We start from the raw sequence: 24,664 nt of genomic DNA, 5'->3' as shown, positions 1-24,664 counted from the left end.
ATAAGAAACATGTACTTCTTATAAGAAGAGAACCATGAAGAGGACAAACGAATGAGTATTTTAATTAACGATGCATGCAAGTATCGAGTGGATACATATAAAGCCATTCTGTTCTAAAGACCAGGGTTCATCAGTTTTCTTTGGGGTGACTCCATTGTCGTCGGCTAATGATTACATAGCCAGTAGTAATGATGCAGCTCGTTCTGCCTTATTCTACTTGGTTGCAACGAAACAAACAGCTCGTTTGCCGGCATCCATCGAGAATATCTCGAGGAGAACGTCTGCTTCTTTATTCCTTTGTGCCGTTTCAGTTTGTTTCTTAACGGCAGTTGCATTCGACTTTCATTTACGTCGGTTTCGCGAACAGTTCCAATAACGGCGGCAGACATTGGACAGGAAATAAATATAATAAATGGCGCGACGCGCATCGAATCGCTGACTATTGCCGATGATTTTTGCGGGCATACGTCTGGAAACACGGCGGTCTCGATCGAAGCCATCGTGAACTCGAGTGTGCTATTGAAAAATTCCGATCGCTACGAAAACGGAGAAAGAAAGAACCGGTCAAGTCGAAGCAACCACTGGTCCACACAGAATGAGGCCACTGCGTTTTTCGATTTTGCACGTTCGAAACCGTTACTGTTTGTCCAGCATTCCGTTCCATTGTTGACGCAACAACATATGCCAGCACACGGACAGACCAATGAATAGCTCCATTTTGATCACTCGGTCTTGGGTTAATGTTCGGTCGGGGAACTTGAAGTTTGGTTTTATAGGAATCACAGCTAGAAGGTTAGTAGTAGGGACAGCGATCTATGACTCGGGCTAGAATTTTGGAAATTTTGGAATTTGGAAATTTGGCAATTTGGCAATTTGGGGAACTGGGAATAGGAAATTTGGAAATTTGAGGACTTGGGAGTAGGAAATTTGGAAATTTGGGGACTTGAGAGTAGGAAATTTGGAAATTAGGCAATTTGGCAATTTGGAGATTTGGAAGCAGGAAATTTGGGATTTCGGGAATAGGAAATTTGGAAATTTGATGATTCGAAAATTAGGAAACTTGTCTCTCAAAATTTTGTTAATCCAAAAACTTGTTAATCTCCTGATTTGTAATATATAAATTAGAACAGTTGCATCCCACCATAAGAGCACGAAATCGATAGAAAACGCAAAGTTTCGCAGCACAATATTTCAGCATCTCCCACTTACCATAATATCGCAGTAAGAGAAGTAGGTAATTGCGGAGAAAATCGTGAGTTGCGGGTTTGAAATAAGATTTAACCTCGCGAGTTCTGGTAACGCGTACACGCGTAAAGTGTATTCAACATCTTCTTTTTCTTGTTGCGAAGCAATGACAGAGGAAAAGCCGCAAATCGTCTTTTTGTTGCGTGCAATCACGCCACGATGGTGACTGAATACATATGTATACGTCTATATACGTACATATAGATGCCGGCATCTTGGTGGAAGGCAGGGAGCTAATGCGACGAGGGATGATGGAATTTGCAAATCACCCTGCACTTCACTTTTCTCTCCCTTGATTCTCGATTCCCCATCTGCGTGCTCATCTAAAACCTCATCCTCGTCTTCGTCTCTCTATCCACTCGTTTCTATCCCTCCTCTCTTTCACCTCTCTCTTTCTTTCGTACACAACCGAGTCTCTCCATCGAGTTTTCCCCTCATCCTATTTATCTCACTTCTTGATATCTTTTTCTCGTTCCTTTGTCTTCCTATCTGACGACATATTTCAAACGTTACGTCTGCCCCGCTACGGTGCCATGCTATTATTCCACTGTTTTTCTCTTTTCATTTCCTTTATTTGCTTCGCCCTGTTCAGACCACATCCCCTTCGGGCTCCCTGTGCCCTCTTTCCTCCCATACACCCGACCTGGCCACAAAAACTTTATCCTATAGTTTTTAGTCACTCCTTTCTAAGCATTCGTAATATTTCGGAGTATGGTAAATGGAGAATTTTTCAATTTAAAGCTTTTGAAAATTCAGAAATTTCTTCCGATAATTTGGAAGATTCGTCAAATTGAGAATCTGTCAATTTAAAAATTCAGATATTTAAAGAGTCAAATATAAAAATCAGGTTTAAATTTTGTTCAAAACTTGACAGTTCGTGGATTTAGAAATGATCCCAAACTTCTTTTGGGTTACTTCAGAACCGCAACGATAGTCAGCTCATTTGCGACTTAAGCGAGGCACGCATTTCACACCCCCGCCATCGTGTGCTCGAGATTCGAGCTTCGGCGTCCTTGTTAACCCCGGCTGGTTTTAATAAAAAGTTGAAGAGCCCGGCTTACCGCACCCTCAACTACCATCGATCAGCAACGTATCCCTCAGCAATGGGCTCCTCACCCTGCGGTGAACAGCTCGCCGGTTATGAGGAATAAATAACGAGTTCATATTCTGTCACCGGGGGAGTACGCGGTCGCTATCGAAATAATATGACAGGGAGGGAACGGCAGGGCTCGCCCGATGAAATTTAAACGAACAGAGACACGAACGAGCAATTTATGCGCGATTCCGACGGACTGTCCGTGAAATTATCGTAATTGGAGGGGGAGAGATTTCCAACGATAGTAATTAATTTTCTGGGGAAACTTGGATACGAGTCATTTAATTTATTTGCACGAATTCCGTGCGCTTCCCGTTAGCAGAAATTAGAATCGAGGAGTTGGAATAACGAGCGAAATTCATTTTTCCCTAATCTGTGTTCATTCGACTTCTCTCTCTTATCTTCCCACCTTTATTTAACGTTTCGTTATAAATAAATATACGCTCGAAATGAAACTTTTGATTAAAGAATTTTCAACTATAGTGATTAAATATAAATATATTTTTACATTCTGATGTGTTTGAGGGACCTGAGAGAATTATGGAATATTTTTTAAAAAACCTGCGTTGCATAATCGCTCCTTTAAACATTAAAAGATTCTTCCATAAAAATTCGGACACAAGTCGAATTTCGCTCGTGCCATTAATGACCCAGATTCCCAACGGGAGGTTCATTTTGAGAGAGAACTTTGATACAAGTCGTTTAATTTATTTGCATAACTTCCGTGAGCTTCGCGTTAGCAGAAATTAGAGTTGGAGAGCTGAAATTACTAGCAGAGTTCATTTTTCACTAATTAAAGTTCATTGAATTTCTTCAGTTATTATAATCCCTCAAGACTTTATTTTAAACGAATTGTACACTTTTCGTATGTATTTTATAATTGCATTAACAAATTAACTCATAGAAGAAATATATTGCAGAATTAAAAAGCTAAACTTGATAATAAATCTTTGTTGAACCTCTTTCAGCGTTAAATGGTAGCAAAGAAAAAGGTTAGGTTTGTACAAATCAATAAAATTAATTTGATAGTTAAATTAGTGATTTAATTTACCAGTTTGATTAGTATCTATCGCCTTGCCCATAGATTATTGAAACGATATCCACTGATGATCGCATCTAATTCAGGTGCAGAGAATACTCATTACTTTAAAGCGTAATTCCGAAAGTAATGATTAGCAGAAGATTGATAAATCGCTCGGTAGATCGATGCTGCCAACCAATCTGTACACGTTCTCCGAATAAAAAGCTTGGAGTCGAACGATTTTTCATTTAACATTACGACACACACTCGCGTTAAGAGTTCATAAGCGCGTAACCGGTGATGAGCGTCGAAACGAGAGGTAGTGGGACCATTATACCTGTCAAAGAACCTATAATCTTATCCGACCCTTTCAAGGATCCATCTTTCTCCTCCCGAGCTTAATCATTTCATACGTGGCCCTATTCAAAGGCTTTCTATACCAGTGGCGTGGCTTTCATGAACTGATAGGTCTTCGACTCCTTCTCCGGTGGCTCGTCGCCTCAACAAATGGCTCGCAAAGGTAGAACGGTTGCCCGGTAAGAAGCATTTATTTGCCCTAATCGCCCTTTGTCCCGGTTACTTTCAACGAGGACTTGTACAAATGCTCGTCAGAGGGACAACGCGATAGCCGATCTTCCTCCTCGGACAATCGTCCGGTCGAGCCACGGTGGAACAAGAACCTGCATTATTTTCCATGAAACGATTCGCTGCCGGCGCATATAAATTACGAAACGATTCGTGGCACGCGGAGGAAACGTTACATAGAAACCGATCTCATTTTTCACCGTAATACAGTCCAACGAAGGACCGGCTCTTTCCACTTCTCCATTTGCACGCGAGAATTTTCTACATTAAAAGCCGGACCACCGAGATGGTCCGGTAAATGAAACCCGTCTAGCAACGCTATTCCTCTTGATGTAGATTTATATTATTTAATTAAAACCAGCGCGAAATCTGACGTGCAAACGTATACTTTTTTCCTGCCCACGTTAACAATTCCAGGTTCAATGAAATGTAGACAAAACGGTAGGTAAATTCTGCTGTTTGTGAAATTATTAATCGGGTGCGTTTCGAATTATGCATCAAGGAGATTAAGATAGTACAATCTGGTAGAATCACTGGTAAATCAATATTTGGAATTTGGAAGTTCGGAAATGTTTGCGTTTCATTGCTTTGAAGAAGAGGATTCAAAACTTTGAACTTATGGAACTTCACAATTTTTATACTTCAAATCTTTGGAACTTTAAACGTTTAAAACTTGAGATTCAAAAAATGTTATCATTGTGGAATTTGTGAACTTTGAATTCAGTAGAACTGCAGTAAATTGATGAATCATCGGTACAGAATAAAATAAAAGGGAAACTTTCGTGTCCGGTCAAATTGCCGGTGCGATTTTGTTGAAAATTCACGGTAACGTCGATCAAATGAACGAACAGGAATTACGCTCGTCAATCTAAAAGTTGGAGGTGTATACCGAGAAACGTTTTCATTGTTCAGATTAACGGGTTTCGAGGAACTGTGGAACACGAATGATTCGAGATTTGCTGAATCCGCTATTAATCAGTAGGTTCCACGTGATAGTTGAAGGGAAGATAACTAGTTCACTAGTTGGCATGCGAGTCGATAGTTTGCAGTCGGGTCGGAGTATGCGTTTCGAAGTAGCGGCGTGATTGTAAGACGTCGTGGTAATCATCGACTAACAACCCATTCACTGGGTCTCTCTTCGCTGGCACACGATTGCTCCCTACTCCGATACCGTTGAACAGGGTTCACGGCAACACCAATTATCGGCCACTCGATTGCTGTTTGCTTTACTAACGTAGGCTAGGATACTTATCTCCTAAAATTCGTGGAATTCCTTTAGCACCGATAAATCCTCATATCCTTCTGCTAGAAGCTTAACCTGCTAAATGGGTGAAACTAATTAGTGAAATACACGTTGCTCTTAAATTTACCTTGAAACGAAAACGCTAATACTATAGATGAAATTCTATTCAAGTCACTTCTTTCAAATGTTACTTATTATTTACTATTACAAATTATGGTAACGTTATCTAGTTTCATTCATCAAGACAATATTTTATACATGTGTATGTGTATAGTCGAGACTGTGAAAGACAGTTGACCTACCTACCTACCTATGTACTCTTCCATACGTAAATAAGTATACACACATGTATGTACTGTACTTATTCGTATATGAATAAGTGTTACCTAAGAATCAAATTCTCATTCAATAAGCAAGAACGTAGCACACAAAATGGATGACTAATTCATACGTCACCTAAATCGTCACACGTGAGGTAAACTAACGTTGCGATTACTAATCAAAATTCGCACATCTTCATAAAATGCCTTCGTAATTTATCTTCTTCCCGCCTCTCCATTTAAAAAAGAACAAATACTATGAAATAAATATCTCGTAAAAATGATCATCATATAAAATGAAAGCGCAAGTAAGGTCAGCAGTCGTTTCCGGACAAAGTATCGAAACCGATCGAAATCGTGGTGCAACGATGACAAAAGCGATTATGCAAGAAAATGATGTTCTTAGAGCGTGACTTGACGGTTCACAAAGGAGCATGATTATGCGATTCAGGAGCCGTTATAAGTCACGAACACACATGCGGTGTGGATCTATAGATATAACGTGTGGCCCTCTGTGGCTCGCGGTCGATACCGTTTACGACGTCTGCGAGTACCGTGACATTCGTACACTGCACACAAACCGTCCACTAGGTCACGACTGAATTTGTACAAAATCCGCGGGGTTATTTACGACCCGGAGCGAACAGTGGACGATAGCGTTGGATCTCGAACAATGCCGCCTTCGGGGTCGTTCTGATTAGGTCAAAGGACCCTGGATCGTCCTGGGTTAGATCGTGCGGTTTTTAAATTGTTCGTGCTCGCTAAGAACGTTATTCAATTGGTCGGCGTATATTGCCGCAAATATCGAACTATTTGACTGGTCTATGCAGAAATTTGGGAATAGAGAAATTTAGAGGTATGGAGATATAGGAATATGGGGACATACTGGCTTATTCTGTTATTTATGGATTCAAGACTGGGGATTGATATCTAAGGATATGGGGATATTGGGTCACTAAATATGTAGCTCTAGGAATCTAGATATCTAGCGAGATATAGAACCAAAAATTGAGCTACATATGTAGAAATACAGTGATCAATCTAAATAATTGTAGGAATCTATAGACACAAGGATATATGAATTTTATATCTTGATATTATACACAGGTGTAAATATACAATTTTTCCAATAAAATGCAGCATAAACGATGGCGTACCACTAAGGAGTTAAACACGCATGCCTGCCACCTGCAGAATAGTTTCGTTTGAAAATCAAAGTTTCAAATTAATTTTGATGAGAAAGTTTGCGAAAGCTGAAAAATGGAGCGATCAAGCAGGCTGGTGCTTCACCGCGGTGTTTACCGTGGGGTATATTACCACTCCCGCAAGAATATACGGGAAGCAACGAGGCTCGACTCGATTATAGATCGGCATCGACCGACAACGTATCGTCCCAACTTTTCCAACTTTCGAAGCCGGTAACTTGGCTCTTTAGTTTCCTCTCTCGCTCCCTCCTCTTCATCGCGTTCCCGGTTTCGGCCTCGTTTTCCGTTCCTCTGTTCGTTGCCAAGACCCTGCCACGGCTATAGCCTTCCTGATGAGAGAAAAGTATCGTAAAGCATAAGGAAGGAAGCAGTTAGAGCGATCGTTTCGCAAATATGCCACGGTCTTTAATTCGCCGTCGCCAGAATACGCGTACATCTTTCAAACGACTCTGTGACCTGCTGCTGACTGCGGTCGTTAAAAACTCTCTCCGCTTGCCCGAAACTTTCCAACTTTTTAACGTCGTGTATCCCTGCATAAACGTGCATAAACTATACAAAGTGCAGGAGGACGACTATTAAGTAATTAATCACGTTACAAACGACTCGAATTTGGAGCGTCGAAGACGCGAAAAAGATGGCGTTTCTTACTTCCCATAAAATGGACTACAAAATGAAACTTTATTAAAAAGGAAGTAGACAGCGAAGAAGTTGCTACTTCGGACTTTTAATGATGGGTAATGAATCAGAGTTCCATCAGAACTTTGTTCTTCATTAATCTAATGCTTAATGTACATAGTGTTTCTGAGGTTATAACAAATCTCTGAATTTGTAGGTTCTTATATTCCTCGATAGTAAGCTTAACTTTTATGTCCCTAGATGTCCGTACCGAAATTTTGTTTATATTCATGCTCTTTTAGAATTAGTATATTTTTCCAAAGAATATTTCAAAGCTATTCGGGAGGAAATATTTGCAGTATGGCAATGGCTTCGGAAATCTGAAAAGAATGTTGGTGAAAATTGTCGTTGAGAACGTATAATATAAAGCGTGCATTAAGCTCGAGTGGATTTTACGAATTCCTGAGAATATCGTCTATTCGGCGTTTTACTGTAAATGAATTTACCGAGCGAACGAGGCTAAAAGTTCCGCGGAGAATTCCGTGGAAAAAGCGTGCGGCAAGCGTTCCAACACAGTTAGAAAAATACCAAATTTCATCTAAAAACGTTTCACAGTTTGCGCCGCGTCTGGAAATCCACGGCGACGAATTTTTAGAGAAGCGGAACTTAATTTGGGTCGAGACTCTTTTCGCGACTACGAGGCTATAAAATGTTTTTTAAGTTCCGCCTGTTCGCGCAACGCGTACGAAGGATCTCATTTACCTAGCTACGGTTAATAGCCGAATCGAAGTTTTAAACATGGGGAAACAACGAGTGAATCTTCTTTTATTGCCGTCGCCTTTTAGACAATACCGTCAAATTGGATGAATAGAAACACTTTTATACAAAAACTTTCTTGCGCCAATTAAAAGACAAAATCTTTGTTCTGAAATTCCTCCGCCGTGTTTTAATACCACGGTCAACTTTTCGTAATTTAATTTTATACCTTTATTTCGAAGGAAAGTTATGTTTCTGTTAGACTGCCGTTAAAAAAATACTGCCCAATTGAATTAGTATTGAGTTATTTCCTTGTGTTAAGCAGATTTTTTGGTACCATGCTTTCGTGAAATTTATTTGGGTACAGTTCATATTTAGTGTATTTATCAATTAACGACTACAAGTAAAACATTTATCAACTGCTATTAACGGTTACATTGCTTTGTAACGATTGTGTAGTAATAATTAACAATTGAATTAGATACTCAATAATGTTGACTGACTGTGAGCATACGTCAATGTATTCATCGATGCAGTTTTTAATGTGACCGGTAATTACCTTTCGTAATAGCTGTGTTATAGTGCATTCAATAATGCGTGGAACGCGGTATGGCTTCGGGTGTGGCTTTACTTTCACTGCGTGACTATTTTCCAGTTCACACCATAAAATTTCTAAATCGAGGACAGAGCATTTTCTGGTAACCAGTTTAATTATAGTCATACTATTATTCAATATTCTACAAAACATATACTGTACACTGCATTGAAAATTATTTAATTTTAGATACTTTACACTTCAAAATGGTTTTTCACTGCTTTACACTGTAAAATGGTTTTTTATATTTTAATTATCTTATCTTTAGAATTTTAGGTTCTATTAATTATCTTAATTTTACAATTTTAGGTTCTGCTATTTACCCAAACCTTAACTTTGAAGGTTTTGATCAAAATTTCTATTTTAAAATTTGTCTTAACTTTCAACTTTAAAATTCTGTTAAATATTTTAAACCTTATTTAAAATTGAACTATTTTAACCTTAAACTGTAAGGTTACGTTCCCTAAAAGTGAAGAGCTACTTTAAGACTTAATTTCTATTCTGAATTCATTGAATACATGTTTATATCATACAAAAGTGGATATTTTCATAAAAATTCATTTCATTATATATTAGTTACATGTTCCATGCACATGTGGTTCTGGCCAACTGACGTTTATCTTCATTAATTTTCAATTTCGCAATCGGATTGTATGAAACATTACCCATTATAGAGATGTATAACAGTTTCGTTATAAATTGCAATGCGAAGAATGAAACAACAGAGATGCAAACATATTCATTATAGGTCCTCAAGCACCTCCGAGAGTAAATTACATTCGTGAAAGCAACGCAAGATCTGCACAGTAATCCGAATAATTTATTAATTATATCATGCTAACCGCCAATCTTTTCAATCGGTTTCACAAGGGAGAGAGAAACAGAGGCAGAAAATTCATGATTAATTGAATTTCGAAAATGTTGTAACGCTTGTGGCTCGAGGACACTCGTATATAATTTTGCCTCCCATTCAGGTATTATCGATTATTCCGTCTATTATTTACGCGTTAATGATTCGACGATGTTTAACTTGTCATGCACAAACGACTACTCGAAAACTCACGTGCAACAAATTCGAGAGCGGTAAAAAAAACTGTATGCATGGCCGCTGTACGTGACGAAATTACAATCGAAACTGTTCGTATTTATTCTTAACACAAATTGCAAAATTTGGAAATTTGGTAATTGTGAAATATGAAGATGGGAGATGAAAATTTGGAAATTTGAAAATTTGAGACACTGGAAATTAGAAAATGTGAAAATGTGTTTGTGAATTTAAAAATCGAGAAATTTGTGGCTTCTAAAATTTGAGTTATACAAAAACAGATTTGCAACTTTATTACACATGAATCGCAACCCGTATTATTATCAACAATTTAATTCAAATAATATCGTCGAAAATCTCATCTATAAAACTACTCTAGTATAGCATTTAACATCGCATTAAACCGGAAAGTAATTCATTTCCACGGAGGAAATTTTAAGTTTTCCCATTCTCGTATTACACCGCGAAACACTTTCGTGAGAGACTGCAACTTATTACAGCGTAGGTTAACTCGGAGGCGCACGCGGCACGAGCTTTTTAATTATGCATAATTGACGGTAATTAAGGGCGATTCTGATCTGATCTAGATCAACGGGACCGAGTAAATTTCAACGAGGCGGCTCTGTTAACGGATTATTTAAACGGTTTCTAAATTGCACCAGAAAGACTTATGCGCGATTGTAAATCAGTCGTTTCACAGTATCTAAAAGGATCATTTTTCCTCCCCCACCTAAACCCGAGTTCATAACGTTCGCACGCTATAAAACGTTTTGATGTACGACTAAGAATTATACGCGAATGCATCGCGTTATAAAACGCGTGCAACCGAAGCTATGGCAGAGTCTTCTTATCTTCGAAGTCAATTTCGAAGAAAAATAGCCATATTATGGGGTGCACGAACACTTTCGAGAACGACTATAGATACTGAACTAAAAGTAACTTCAAAATATCGAAGAAAATCTCTTCGTACTGCTTCATTTTCGGGGTAATCAGATTTTGAGATTGCAGTGGCCTGCAATTATATTTCCCCCATTTTAAAATACCATCTAAAAATCTTCAACCGAAGATCACTTTAAATCATTTTTATTGTTTTAGATCGCCTGATGAAAAAGTATAACAAAATTGTTCCCTACCATTGCAGGACCATAATTATGGTCCTATTAAGATCATAATAATTGCAAAATAAGCTTCACATTAATAATAATCGATTGCACTGTTAAAAAGGAGAGCATGTCTTTAACATTCAACTGATTTTTATACGATTTAAATATGAAACCAAAATGGTCTTCAGTAAAATATTAGATACACCTTAGGTTTTAAGTTATACCTCTCTATGTACGTTTACGAAGTATTAACACTAAACCTACCGACATATGATGTGTCCTTAATTTAAAATTAAAAATGAAGTTGAAAAATAAATAAGCAAACGACGAAACATAAATTAGTACACACATCTATTCTTTATCTTGATGAAAATTAATGCTGATTTTAAGGAATGTACTTTAACAAAATGTGTGCCTTATAATAAGGAACTTGTGGAACGGTCATTTGACCGTTTTGGTAATTTTAGTATTAAGAATGTAAACAGGTGTAAATTGGAATCTCATACAGCTCAAAAAAGTGTGATCAAACTTGAGTACGAGTTTTTATATTTGACTCGGTATTTCACCACAGAACACTTTTCCCTTTATCTCCACCGAGTGGTACCCCTTTTTCCATTGTTCGAGATGGCCGTCATTTGCGTCGATCGCGTGTAAACGGGTCGCTAAACGGATGGAAAACATTGAAATCGCAAGGACATCCGTATGAAAACGCTCGATCGCGGTGACAGTAGGAAAAAATGCTGAAGTCAGCGTCCGAAGGTGACCGTAATAAATTTCCTCCGGGTCAACCTCGAACTCTGCCAGCGCAATTTTCTGCGGAACGCTTCTCCGCCAGCTGAATGGGAGAACAGGAAGAGAAGTAGGAACAAGTTCCCTCCCCTTTCAACCCCGTTTCTCTGTGCTGGTTGCAGGAAGAGGTGGAACAAGGCCAGGACCGAGAGAACGGGACGAGTGAAGTGGAATTAGAGCAGTCCTCTCTAATGGTAATTAATGTGCGGCGTAGTCGATGTAATTCATGTCGAAAGAAGTGCGCACGATCGAGTTAAATCGAAGGATTCTACTTTTTCTCACCTTTTTGTGTACGTTTAATTATAGTGTGCGAGCAATTGATAATTTGGAGGAACTTTCAGAATATTTGGGGATTTAGGGATTTGGAATACTGCTAGTTTGGAAATTGGAGAATTAAGGTATTTGGGACTTTGAGGATTAGGAAATTTGCTGATTCGAGGTTGTAGGAATTTGGAAATTTGGAGATTTGAGGATTTAGGGATTTGGCCATTTAGGAATTTAGAGATTTATAAATTAGAGAATTTAAGTATTTGGGGATTTGAGGATTTTTGAGATAGCGATTTAGCGATTTAGCAATGTGGAGATTTGGAGATTTGGGAACATGGAAATTTACAAAATTAAATGTCTGATAGTTGGAAACTCTAGTGACTTAAAAATTTGGATGTTTAGAAGTACAAAGTGGACGTTGAGGTATAGAATATTGAAATAGAGGATGTTGAGATAGAAGATGTTGCGATAGAGGATACAAAATACAATTTAACAGTTTATACATTTGGAGATGCAAAACAAATTCGAGAATTTAATACTTCAATAAGTTTGCAAATAACAGAATTCAAGAATCAATTCAGAATTCATAAATATTCTCGTCATGAAAAGATCTGCGTTCGTAACAAGCTATAACAACATTGGTGGTCCACATCAGCCGTACAAAAGAGCATCCCACGTGACAACGTTATAGTATCACGGGCAGCACTTTTAAACAATGAAAGCTGATTGAATCGAACTCCGTCCAATAAGTTGGACCTTGCTCTTTCATCGAGGCGAATCTTGGCCAGAGTTGTAGAGCGTTTTCTTCTTCCTGCTGGAAACCATCGTGCACGTTCCAATAGCGGTTCTCCCTGTCGAACGGGAATGGGACGCTCGAACACGTATGGTGCGGTTAGGGCGACATACAGCGACCACTTTTCCGATGTCACGACACCTCATTCTCTCCTTCCTTTTATCTTCTCTTCTTTTCTTCGCTGCAATTATTTTTATTACTATCGGCCGGTCAATTATCGATGGATGATTTCCAGTCGTTTATTGACCACCCTGCTACCATGACAATGGTGCATTACGTGAGAAACGGCGATGACATAATTCGCCGGCTTTCCAGAATTTACGGGGACGCCAAGATAAGCAGGGAAATTATTGCGCCGCTGTAAGTAGCTCACGGAAATCGGTGATAATGGCTTCTCTTTGTGCTCGCGGAAAGATTGCTTTCCGCCTCCACGCGGTTACGAAGGTGAGTCATTGTAATTTATTATCAAATTACTCACATACATTTGTTATATAATTTCGTTTGCCAAAATTTGCAACTTTCTCAGGAGATATAAAATTATATATTGTTCAGGATAAGATGTTCCACAAAATTCAATAAGGAAAATTGTACTTATATCAAGTTTATAGTAAAATGTTTGAACGACCTGAAGATTAAAATTTGTACAGACATGAAGTTTATGATAAATTGTTTGAACAGCATCAAGAATGAAAATTGTACAGACATGAAGTTTATGATAAAATGTTTGAACAACCTCAGGAATGAAAATTGTACAGACATGAAGTTTATGATAAAATGTTTGAACAGCATCAAGAATGAAAATTGTACAGACATGAAGTTTATGATAAAATGTTTGAACAATCTCAAGAACGAAAATTGTACAGACATGAAGTTTATGATAACATGTTTGAACAATCTCAAGAATGAAAATTGTACAGACATGAAGTTTATGATAACATGTTTGAACAACCTCAAGAATGAAAATTGTACAGACATGAAGTTTATAATAAAATGTCTGAACAACCGCAAGAATGAAAATTGTAAATACATGAAGTTTATAATAAAATGTCTGAACAACCGCAAGAATGAAAATTGTACATACATGAAGTTTACAATAAAATGTTTGAGCAACCTCAAGAATAAAAATTGTATAGACATGAAGTTCATGATAAGATGTTTGAACAATCTCAAGAATGAAAATTGTACAGACACAAAGTTCAGATATCATGCATCGTTAAATCCGTGGTATAAAGTTAGATTAATGTCGAACGCATAAAACGAAACGTTTCAATTGTTCAGCGACTATGAAGATATCGTACATCGTATGATTTCGTTTTGTTCGCGAGCACTCTGATGCACCGTTCCATTAAGTGTTAATTGAATCCGAAGGCTTGAACAGAGTAAAATAGACACGGCTGCAAGTGGAACAGGTACAAACTGTGGCTCTTAAAAGCCCTCTTTTAAAACTACCCTCACGGTGCTTAGCTAGATCCCTCGATGACCCACTGTATGTTTCTTCCAAAACGCTTTGAAGTCCCGACGAAAGCATTAACGGTGGCCTCGCTGAGTGCTGCTGAAACTAAATACGCGACGACCTCGAGTTTCATTATTTAATTGCGCGGGTATAACTTATAAATTATAATACATAGGTACAAGCAGGAACATCCACAAACGTGTACAGTCTGTCGGTTAATTTAGGTCGAATAATGAAAGAAATTGCTTTCATGAAGCAAGTTTCCAACAGATTTTAACGAAACTTTTCTTACCGACACATTTTTCTATGAACACCAACTTCATTTTGTTGTTGTTAGCGGAATTTCTGTTAAAGAGAAATTTCTGTTAAAAAAATAATAACACGGAAAATATTTACTCGAACTTTCGTCCCCTAGTGCCTCATTCTCTAGACACGGTGAATATTTTTTTCCCAGGTTGTTAAAAAGAGGAACGTATATAAAGCGTTAGCAGTGTAATAAGCCGTGCTACGTTGCGTCATCAATTTATTATATGTCTTGCAAATACTTTTCCCTCGAGATTCAACGAAACGTGCAATTTTGAATATTTCACTTCCTAGAATAAATAATTGAAAACCCTCCTTAATATAATGATAGAATGATGCATTTTAAATGATACCGTTTCCTGGTAGGTGAATTATAAATGTTGCGTTTCGCGGAATGATTCAAATTAGAGTGTTTCATAATCGATAGTAATTTACTGGAGAGGTTTATTTAAATGTATACCTTCATCCTATTGACAGAGAAGTGAGACATTTATTGTCAGTAAAAGATTACAAAAATGTGCTGTCAATCTTGCGTATGTCGTTTTGCATTATTTTTGTTAAATATGCAAAACAGCACACTGTAGAGTTCATATCAAATATCAATAAAATTTGCTGCACGGAGATTTGTCGAACGAGTATTCATACAGTGAGGATTTATGGAGTATGTATTTAGGTAGAGAGCACTGTATTCATTAGTCAAATTTATGTAAATTATTTAATTCTAAATACAGCTTAGTAAATACATTTCGAAGGAGTTCCAACTATATTGAATCATAAACTACAATTACATATAAAAATATTCGAATAAAGGTTTACATTTTACGCGCAAAAACGCGCCTTCATCAAAACGTTAAAGCAATAAATCTGTCAAAATAATGAACTTGCAACAAATGTTATAAAACTGAACCTGCAATAAATGTTATATGAAAGTAAACTTGTAAAAAAAACAGAGCTTAATGAAAACTTTTACTGGAAAGCGGTAAAACACCAGCGGTGCTGTGAATAGAATTTTTATCGTTTTACGCTTGAGTAAATTACCTTGTAATTATTTTTCTCTTTTAATTTATACTCTTTTACGAGACTAGGTTTTCGTACTTTTTCACGGAAAGACATTTATTTCTTTCATAGAAGACACGCTCGTAGTAAACTTCGGAATTGGTTAAACTATTAAGCCATAAAGTAGAGAAAACAAAATGAAGGCTTCGAACTTTCATTAACGAAATACGATGTTTGGCAGGATGCGACGATTTGTACAAACCCCACGATTCGTCGATCAGTATTCGCGACGTGTGCATCAATTAACGCTGACGCGATGGCGGCGATGGAGTCTGCTTTGACGGAGGTACGCGGTTAATAATGGCGTGACGCGCTACTTGCTAATGGTTTTCTATTACACGCGCCAGAATAATTAGCTTATTACAAGTGATCGCGAGCTACCTGTTGCCGTCTGGCCGTTGTTTAAAGTTGCCAACAACTGACGGGGTCAACGCGCACATGCGAAATAATTAACGAACCAGCCGGCTCGTTGCGAAAAACAAGCCGCGTCCTACCTGTAATTAAAAGTAATATCGACTCGACAACACACCGCGAAAGTTTGTGGACGACGAATCGATACTATCGCGGTCGCTGAATAAATTTACACCACCCGCGTCGTACGCCTTACAACGCATCGTTACGCGAAACACGATCTGAAAATCGAAAAATTCTCTCGGAGCTTAATAACACATTTTTGGTTAATTTGTGCGAGTTGGTTGCGCTGCGCGAAAATTAATATTGCGACTTTGAGCTTTTGGGGTATTTGATTTTTGGGAATTTAGAATTCTTCAATTTAGGATCTTTGGAATTTTGCGATGTAACAGAAACTGAGATTTTGTAACCTCGACATTTTGGGACAAAATTTTGGAACCTTCAAAATTTAAACCTTAGACTTCAAATTTTGTGACTTTAGGATTCTTATACCCTAAAATTAGCAAACTTAAAAATAAAGTAAAGATGGAATCCTTAATGCACAAACAAAAGATATGTAATTCCAGCGCATCTAAAAGCATGAAACGGAAAGAGTTAATCCTGCGCATTTTTCCAAGCGAATATTCGAAGCAACTGCACAGTGCAGAAAGTATGTACGTCGAAAAACGGTCGGAAACTATCAATTACCAGCAGAATCGTGGAATTGTAGCAGGCGAAGTAAAGAAGATACTTGAAAGAGAATAAAGGCGTGGAAGGTTTGAATGGAGGGTGAAAAAGAGAGAATGAAGGGGATCAGGGAAAAAACAGAGGGCCGCTTGGTCGTATAGCGGGAAGTGGTGCGACTGTTCTAGAAATTTATTAGCGTAGGACGTATTCAGCTGCGACGCGTCACTGTAAATTAACAGCAAACACAGAAACGAAGTGACCACGTTTTCTCCAACCCTTTGTTTTTTTCCCGTCTATCGTTCGTCGCACCGTTCTCTTCTATAGCGGTCATTTGGCGCGTCGTGTTTCGCCGTTGCCGCCTATTCGACGATGAATTAAAACATAAATTTCAATCAACCAACCGAAGACATTTATGGTGGCTCGAACGACGACGTCGTTGTGTGTCGTTCGTAAAGCGACCAGTCGATTGCACGAGAAACGCTGTGCACGCAGACAAAGGGAAAGAGCGAGAGATGCAGGGGAAGAGAAGGCAGCAGTATCGGTGAATAAACGATTACGAGCAACCACGAATCGATTAAACGGATATCATCGTCTTCGTTGACGACGCCGAGCGTCAGGGAACTCGCTTTGAGGTTATGAACGCGTGCACGCGTTACCTTCTTCGCCTCGCCGAATTTAGCGATACGTTATTTTAATCTGTTTCAGAAAATCACATTTCGAAAATGTAAAATTTTTGAATCTATTTGGAACCTTGCGATTTCTACATTAAAGAAATCTAATTTATAGGATCTATTCCGAAAGATCTGAGAACTGAAAAAAGTATTAGTATATTTCTACTTAAGTATTTGGAGATATATGTAGATTTAACGATGACAGAATTTTAGTTTAGATTTTCAGAATTTGGAAAATTTAAAAATTAAGAATTTTGAGAAGTTAAACTGTGAAGTTCGAGGTGAAAGAGATTTGGAAACTAGAAAATTTGAAAGAAGTTTGACTAAAAGTTTTAAAAGCTTATTAAATTAAGGATTTAAAAGTTTGAGAACTGTAAGAAGTACCTTATGCCATGAAATTCATTATTGTAATCTAACCTTTACAATATTTAATCTGTTTTACGTTTTCAAATATTTTTTTCGAATAATATTCACTCGCAAAACTCAGGATTGAATTCGTTTCTCTTCTTAATATTTTACATATGCCGCATTTTTCAAAATAATCTGACAACGCTTATTACATTGACATTCTCTTTCTTTCATGTCTACTTCTGAATGATTCATAAGTAAACTTGTACGCCATAAAATACAGGAAATCCGATGAAAATTCATCCGTCGGATATCGCGTGGTATTACGTTATTCTGCTATCAGAAAATAACGAGCTACGCTATTTTTCGGCAAACACTCTCCAAAATGCGTTTACTAAGAATTCCATCAACGTGCCACTCTACAATTCCCATGATTTTATTTCCCCACTTGATCCCTTCCGTGACTACATTTTATAACAGCGTGTTTTCTTTCCCCTGTTTCGACAAGAGGGTCTTCGTATGGACTCTGAATAGCTCCTGGCTAAAACGCAAGAATCATTGAACGTTTCCATGAACGTTGCTTCAGAAGAAACATAGAAATGTCGATTTTACAAAGATGACGGATATATAACCTCAAATCTGTCAACCTGCGTGATCGTCAGTTATCTTCATCAATATTATAGCACTGGTAACAATAAAAATATAATAAATACAAATCAAAATAATGATATTAAGATATTTTCGAATGTGTATAAGTGCTTAAGGTACGCGGGAGTATTCAAATTTCTTTGTTAACAGAACACCCCGGAGAAGAGATAAAGGAAACGAGGCAAGTTTAAGAAAATTATGAACTTGGAAGCAAGTACTTTAGCTGAAAGTATAAAATAATATTTAACTTCAAAAACTCTTCGAATTCTACGCTTTCTTGGTAGAAAGTTTGGAACTTCCTTTTGAAATGGGTAACATCTGATGCCAATAGGACATTGACTGCTGAACGTGAGAATATATGGAGGAAAACATGTATTGCTGAGTTGTTGAGTTTCCAAATTCTGAAATTCTCAAATTCCTTAATTCGCAGATATTAAAATTTCCAAACCTGCGATTATGAAATGGGCGATGCATTATTCTCTCATGCTATATTAAAATGCAAAGAAAAGCTACTTTAAATTCAATTTCAAATGTACGATACTCGTCCCGAACAGTTCTTTTGTTACCCCGTGTATTCACCGTTAAAAGAAGGTTTTTTAAATCACATCGTTCGACTTATCTTTCTTGGGGATTTTCTTTTCACCACGATTTAACTCGTGTCCCATTCTTCCTCCACTGTTTTTCCACCCCTCGAATACTCGGCGGGCTGAATTTAATGCAATTTCTGCTCGTTCCACAGGAGACAAATGTGAACTTCACTTTCGACGAACCGCATATTTTTGCTTAATAACCTCTGGTTTCGGTCCAACTAGATCAACCTCCGAACGAACCAGCGCAAGAGAAGAAAAGAAAAAAGAAAGGGATGAAGTGGATCATGGTTGACTGTAAATTCACATTCGCAAACCTCCGTGAAAAATGGTGCACCGAGCAAATTATTCAAGCGAAAGGCACTTCCTGCTGGCATTGATTTATCGGAAACGAGCAATCGATACATTTCACAAATTCTTGCTTCTCTATTGCAATGTTATACGTTCTGTAATACATTGAATATAATAATATAACTCTTCATACACGTAATTGTAATGTTCCCAATATTCGTTAGGTCAGATATATTGTTCATCTGCTTTTTATTTCTATTCTTTTCTTTTTATTATTTGTGTACTTGTAAGGGACATTTTTAAATAAAACTCATCATTCGACTTTATTGTATTAATTCTCTGCAGTGGAATTTTATTTTGCTGTTAGCAGGACACTGAAATTTTCTAGTTGAAACGAATTTCTTTGTTTGATGAATTCGTTCCTATTATTTATTGCCACCCTTGCCTTCTGCACTAACTTTATGGATCACATAATATTAAATTTAATTAAAAAATACTTGATTGAAATTGTATTAAACTTAATGTCGAGTGTGTCACCTTTGAAGAACAAAGGATGTTTTCAGTAAATAAAATTGACTGTTTACTATTGTTAAATGAAAAGATGTCTCATTTGTATCATGAGACACTAAATCTTTCTGTGTTGCAATAGATGAAGCGTTAAGCTTCACGAGTTAAACTAACCATGTGAATTCTGAAAGTTCTCGAGCCAATTCTCGACATTCAACCGGGAGGAATGCCTCAAGAACGGCGTATTAGCTTACAAGATGAACGATTTCACGTGGAACCTGAATTTTCGAATGCCTCATTAATTCCCAACTGTCTGTCGTTGGCAGTTATAAGTTTCGTTCCACCGGTAGTTTGCGAACTTTTCGGAAGATCCCGCTTCGTACGTGAAATAAAGAAATGCACCAGGAAGTTGGCCGCGTTTTTAGGCCGCAAAACGTCGCATTCAATTCACCGTGAACGATGTTCCCGTTTATAAATTAGTTTACCGTGTATCGCGAAAAACAGGGACTTTCTGGTGTTGCCATTGTTTTTAATTTCGTTAACGTAATTCGTTTATCCGGAAAGCTGTCGCGGTAAACCGACAGTGGAATTTCATAGTTTTTCTCGGCTACTGTTTACACATTCGACGGAAATTCGCCTTAGGAAATATTAAATCGATACAAAAGACCGTGCTATTTGATCGATACGACGCTGGGGCGGATCATACACGGACCAATACTACTGCGCGCGGGTAGCGAAGGAACTTTAACTGGAAAGAATTAGTGCCATCAATTGTGAAGTTCCAGCGAACAAAATTGTTGGAGAGAGATCGAGTTTAACACTTTAGCTGCTATGGAAGATAGACGTTTATAGTTAAGGCTCATTAAATTAATGAGACTCAATTTATAGATATAATACTGTAATTCTTAAACTTAATTTATTATTAATTATAATGGAAATATATATGTGAAAAGATATTAAGAAAAGATCATTAAAATGATATTCGCTGTTGTGCAAACTTTTATATAAATTTCTACATCTCTACATGTTTAATTTCTTTTCAATATATCTACACTCCTGATGTTCTAAATTATTGAATTCCCAAATCACTAATCTTCTAACATTGAAATCTCTTAGTTTGAATTTCTAATTTTTTTAAAAGTTGCAAATTCAGAGGTGTCTTTTCTGTGTCTGGAACAACAAAGCATCGAAATGTCTAAATTTCTAAGTTCATAAGCTCGAAACTTTCCAAATCTCCGAATCCGAGTTCGAAAGTTTCCGACTCTACACTTTAAAGCACTTCTTGTTTTCCGAATAATCAGACACTGCCAGTTCCATTATCATCATAATGAAAATATAATTTATTCAATTTATTATTACAGGGAAGCTTTGTTATGAACGGTATGGGTATTAATTTCCTGAGAATCTTCGTAAATCGAAAACAACTGACAGCGGTGCAAATCACCGGGCCAGAATGGCGGAAAATTCGTGATACAAAAGAAATATATACTCGAAGAGAGATACGATCGAGCGTGCTCGGTAATTCAATGTTAATTTATGGACTAATTAAACGATCGAACTTCCAACACAAACGATCGAAGTTCCGTGGCAGAGAATGAAAGTGGGTCAGCGAACGGGACAAGAGAAACGGGCAAAAAGAGGAAACGAAGGGTAAAGGGAGAGACAGAATGGCAGAGGATAGTAACAAGTACGATATCACGACGGCGTGGAGTTGGATTTCGTTACAGCAAAGGGGAGGATAGATTTATATGGAACTGGTGTGCTTGACTTTCAGTTTCCCATGATTTTGTGGTAGCTTCGCCTATTATCGATACTCGTCACTAGTTTCAATCATTTATCGGTCAGTTAATGGTTCATCAATTAATAGTAACTTCATACTTCTACATCATCGTAATACGGTTTGATCATGTTCACCTAATTACAAGGATACAGTGCGCACAGTGTAGTTGATCGGTAATTTCGTATGAATTATGAAACTTCTTTATATAATATATCCTCAAAAATTTTATGTATTATTTAATTATATGCATAAAGTGTATTTAAATAGTATAGGTACTATGTAACTCGACTTCAACACAGTTTATACAAAATAGGACGCCTGTGCTGTGCTGACGGTTCTGAGGCTGACCACACGATATGAACCGACACGAACCGAATGCACCCGAAGGTAACCGACTTACCACTACTGAACCGGTTCTTTTTCAATCTTTAAGGTTTCTTCGCATAAAGTACTAATGTTCTATCTATATCACGTGATTTTTATACCATCTGAAACATTATATTTTATCACATTACGAACTGAAATATGATTACAGCCCTTTTTTTAGTACCCAGCTTCTGCTAGTAAAAAGGTCATCATTTTTACTCCAAGAATCATATAAAAATGACTAGAAAAGAAAATTATTTTTTAAATCATATAAAAGTGAATACCAATAAAAGTGATTACTTGATGCATCTAAAAGTGAATAGAAAAGAAGTTATTACTACCTAAGTATGATATGAAAATGAATAAAAATAACCATATGAAAAATAATGGAGAAAAGAAAAGTGCAACTTTTTGTTCGAGCTACAATTTTATTACATGTAACATTTTCTTTGTGCGTGACTCAACAGCAATTATTCGTAAACTAGTTCAAGGTAATAATTCGATATGTGATCAGTAAACCCGTTTTCTCCTCTATTTGTCGCACGCAAAATAAAGCGTTATAAATGCATAGAAAAATAAAAACAAATGGTTAATCGACACAAAGGAAAATCGAATTCAATCTCGAAACACACTTGGGTAAACGAGAAGCTGCTAGGAGATCGGTTCGAAACAGGAAGTTTAGTGGACCGGATTTCCTGGTTGTATCGATAGAACGCCGAAATCTGCCGGCGGGCAATGGCGGTATCGCCATGCGAACCGCTGGAATTGCCGTACTCCCACCGGACATAAATTTCAATCAACGGCATCGACGACGCTAGCTAACGTCGACGGCAGTTCGAAGGGAGTCCGAAATACAATCCCGTTCTCGTCGAAGGCGTCGCACTCGCATACTTTGCCCCCGATAGATATTTATTGCTACCTGATCGAAGGTACACTGATTGGTTCTCGTCGCTTGCTCGTCTCCGTGCGTTACACGCCACACGGAAACGTAAATTTTGCATCGGTGCTAGACCCGCTGATTGGTTTCGAAGCCACCCAAATTTGCATTAAACGAAACGTCGTTCGATGTTATGGCTGATCGATACCATCGATCCATCTGATTTATACCTGATCGTTGATTATCATATCTACCACAATCCGGGACTTTTACGGATAAGGATGCCATCTTTTAAAATGGAAATTGTTGCCGCTGGTTTCGATGCGTTATTTCTTGGAAACTCAACATTCGAAAATTCTGAAAGCTGTGAAGTTTGATAATATTAAGGTTTGGAAATTTTTGAGGATCAAAATTTAATGATTCAAAAATAAATTTTCAAAGTTCTCAAGATTCAAAAATCTCAACCAACTAAAATTCCAAGGTTTCCAGAATTCCAAAATCTCAACGATCTCAACACCCAAAAATGAAAAGATTGAATTTCGATTTCCCATAAAATTCGCAAAGTGCTGAAAAAAATGGTGCAGCCGTGACGCCGATAAAACCGAATACGATTCAAAAGCGACATCACGTAGCGACATTTAATGTCACGGCATTAAATCTCATGACTTTCGTCGTGATGAAAACCAGAAGCTGCAACACCGCGATATTGGATTTCGTGTCGTGACATTAATATCACGAAATCAAATTACTTCGATCTCCGTGAAATTTGTAAGCAGTGTCACGCACTGTACACGATGAAATCTCTACTGTCGATTCGACATCGAATCGACGTGGCTGGGATTTTGTTCAAATTCAAGTAATTGTAGTCCATGCGAAAATACGGGCAGTTTACCTTTCCGGTTTCAAAAATTGTTTAAAACAACACAGGAATTTAAAGTTTATACCAATTTTGACGAGAACAACCGTCGCGGAAGAGTTTTTAGTTTCATAACGAATAAACACGCGAACATTGGTTGTTTTCATTTTTATAAAAACTAATTTTTCTTTTTGATTATGCGATCAGTTCTGCAGATTTGGAGCGATGAATATATATTTTTTTGGAAAATTTTATCCTCAATTCAAGGATTAAAGTGATAGTTCCATATTCTATGGTTTGAATATTTTCTGATGTGTGAAAGAGTATATAATTATGTATTCGTTTATAAACGAACTAGAATGCTTATTACAAGGGAAACTGATTTATATGACTTGACGTCATATATGTTAAAATATGCATCGGAATATTTATTCTAAATATTGAACATGTTAATAATTTCAACCGAATTTCTGGGATTGCTAATGGTTAAATTGAGCGGCGGTCATGAATAATTTTAAAGTGGGTCACAAAGGACAATATGCTAGAAGAGAAAGATCAGTATTGTGACAGCAAAAGCTGCATCGTGAAAGCATTTCGAGTACGCAGTAAAGTTCTAAACTAAGCTCTTTGAGTGACACAACAACATCGATATTTGTGTCAAGATAGAAATATTTTTCCAATATTGTATCTTCGCTCCGTTTCTACTTCGTCTATATTTGTCTTTTGCATTGCCGATCGAGACATACTTTTAACCTATACACATTCGATATCGAAGTACTATGATATTACACAGTTTCGACGAGATTATTCGACCTACTTCGAATCTTTCGCTGTCGTCTAAATCAATTTCCTGTTTCTATATTTTTAATCGATCTCCGATGATTCCATCACGAAAGGCCACCGTCACGCGCCACGTTTTGGATCCGATTTTTCCCAGCGGCAAAAATTACTCTATCAATCTTGTTAAACAAAAAGTTAATTGTTATCGGTATCCCTCGTCTCCGTCCTTCTCCGGACACTTAACAAAATCCAAGAAGCGATTTCCGTTGCATCGAACGTAAATCCAATTTGTTCGACGTCAGCGCGTCAGGTTGTTTCTCGAAGGCGTTTTTCCGGATACACGAGATCTGACCAACGCGAGCAAGAACGACGACGTCGTACCCTCG

The sequence above is a fragment of the Megachile rotundata genome, chromosome 1 (assembly GCF_050947335.1).
Source record: "Megachile rotundata isolate GNS110a chromosome 1, iyMegRotu1, whole genome shotgun sequence".
NCBI lineage: Eukaryota > Metazoa > Arthropoda > Insecta > Hymenoptera > Megachilidae > Megachile > Megachile rotundata.
Note: the sequence above shows the minus strand (reverse complement) of the source record.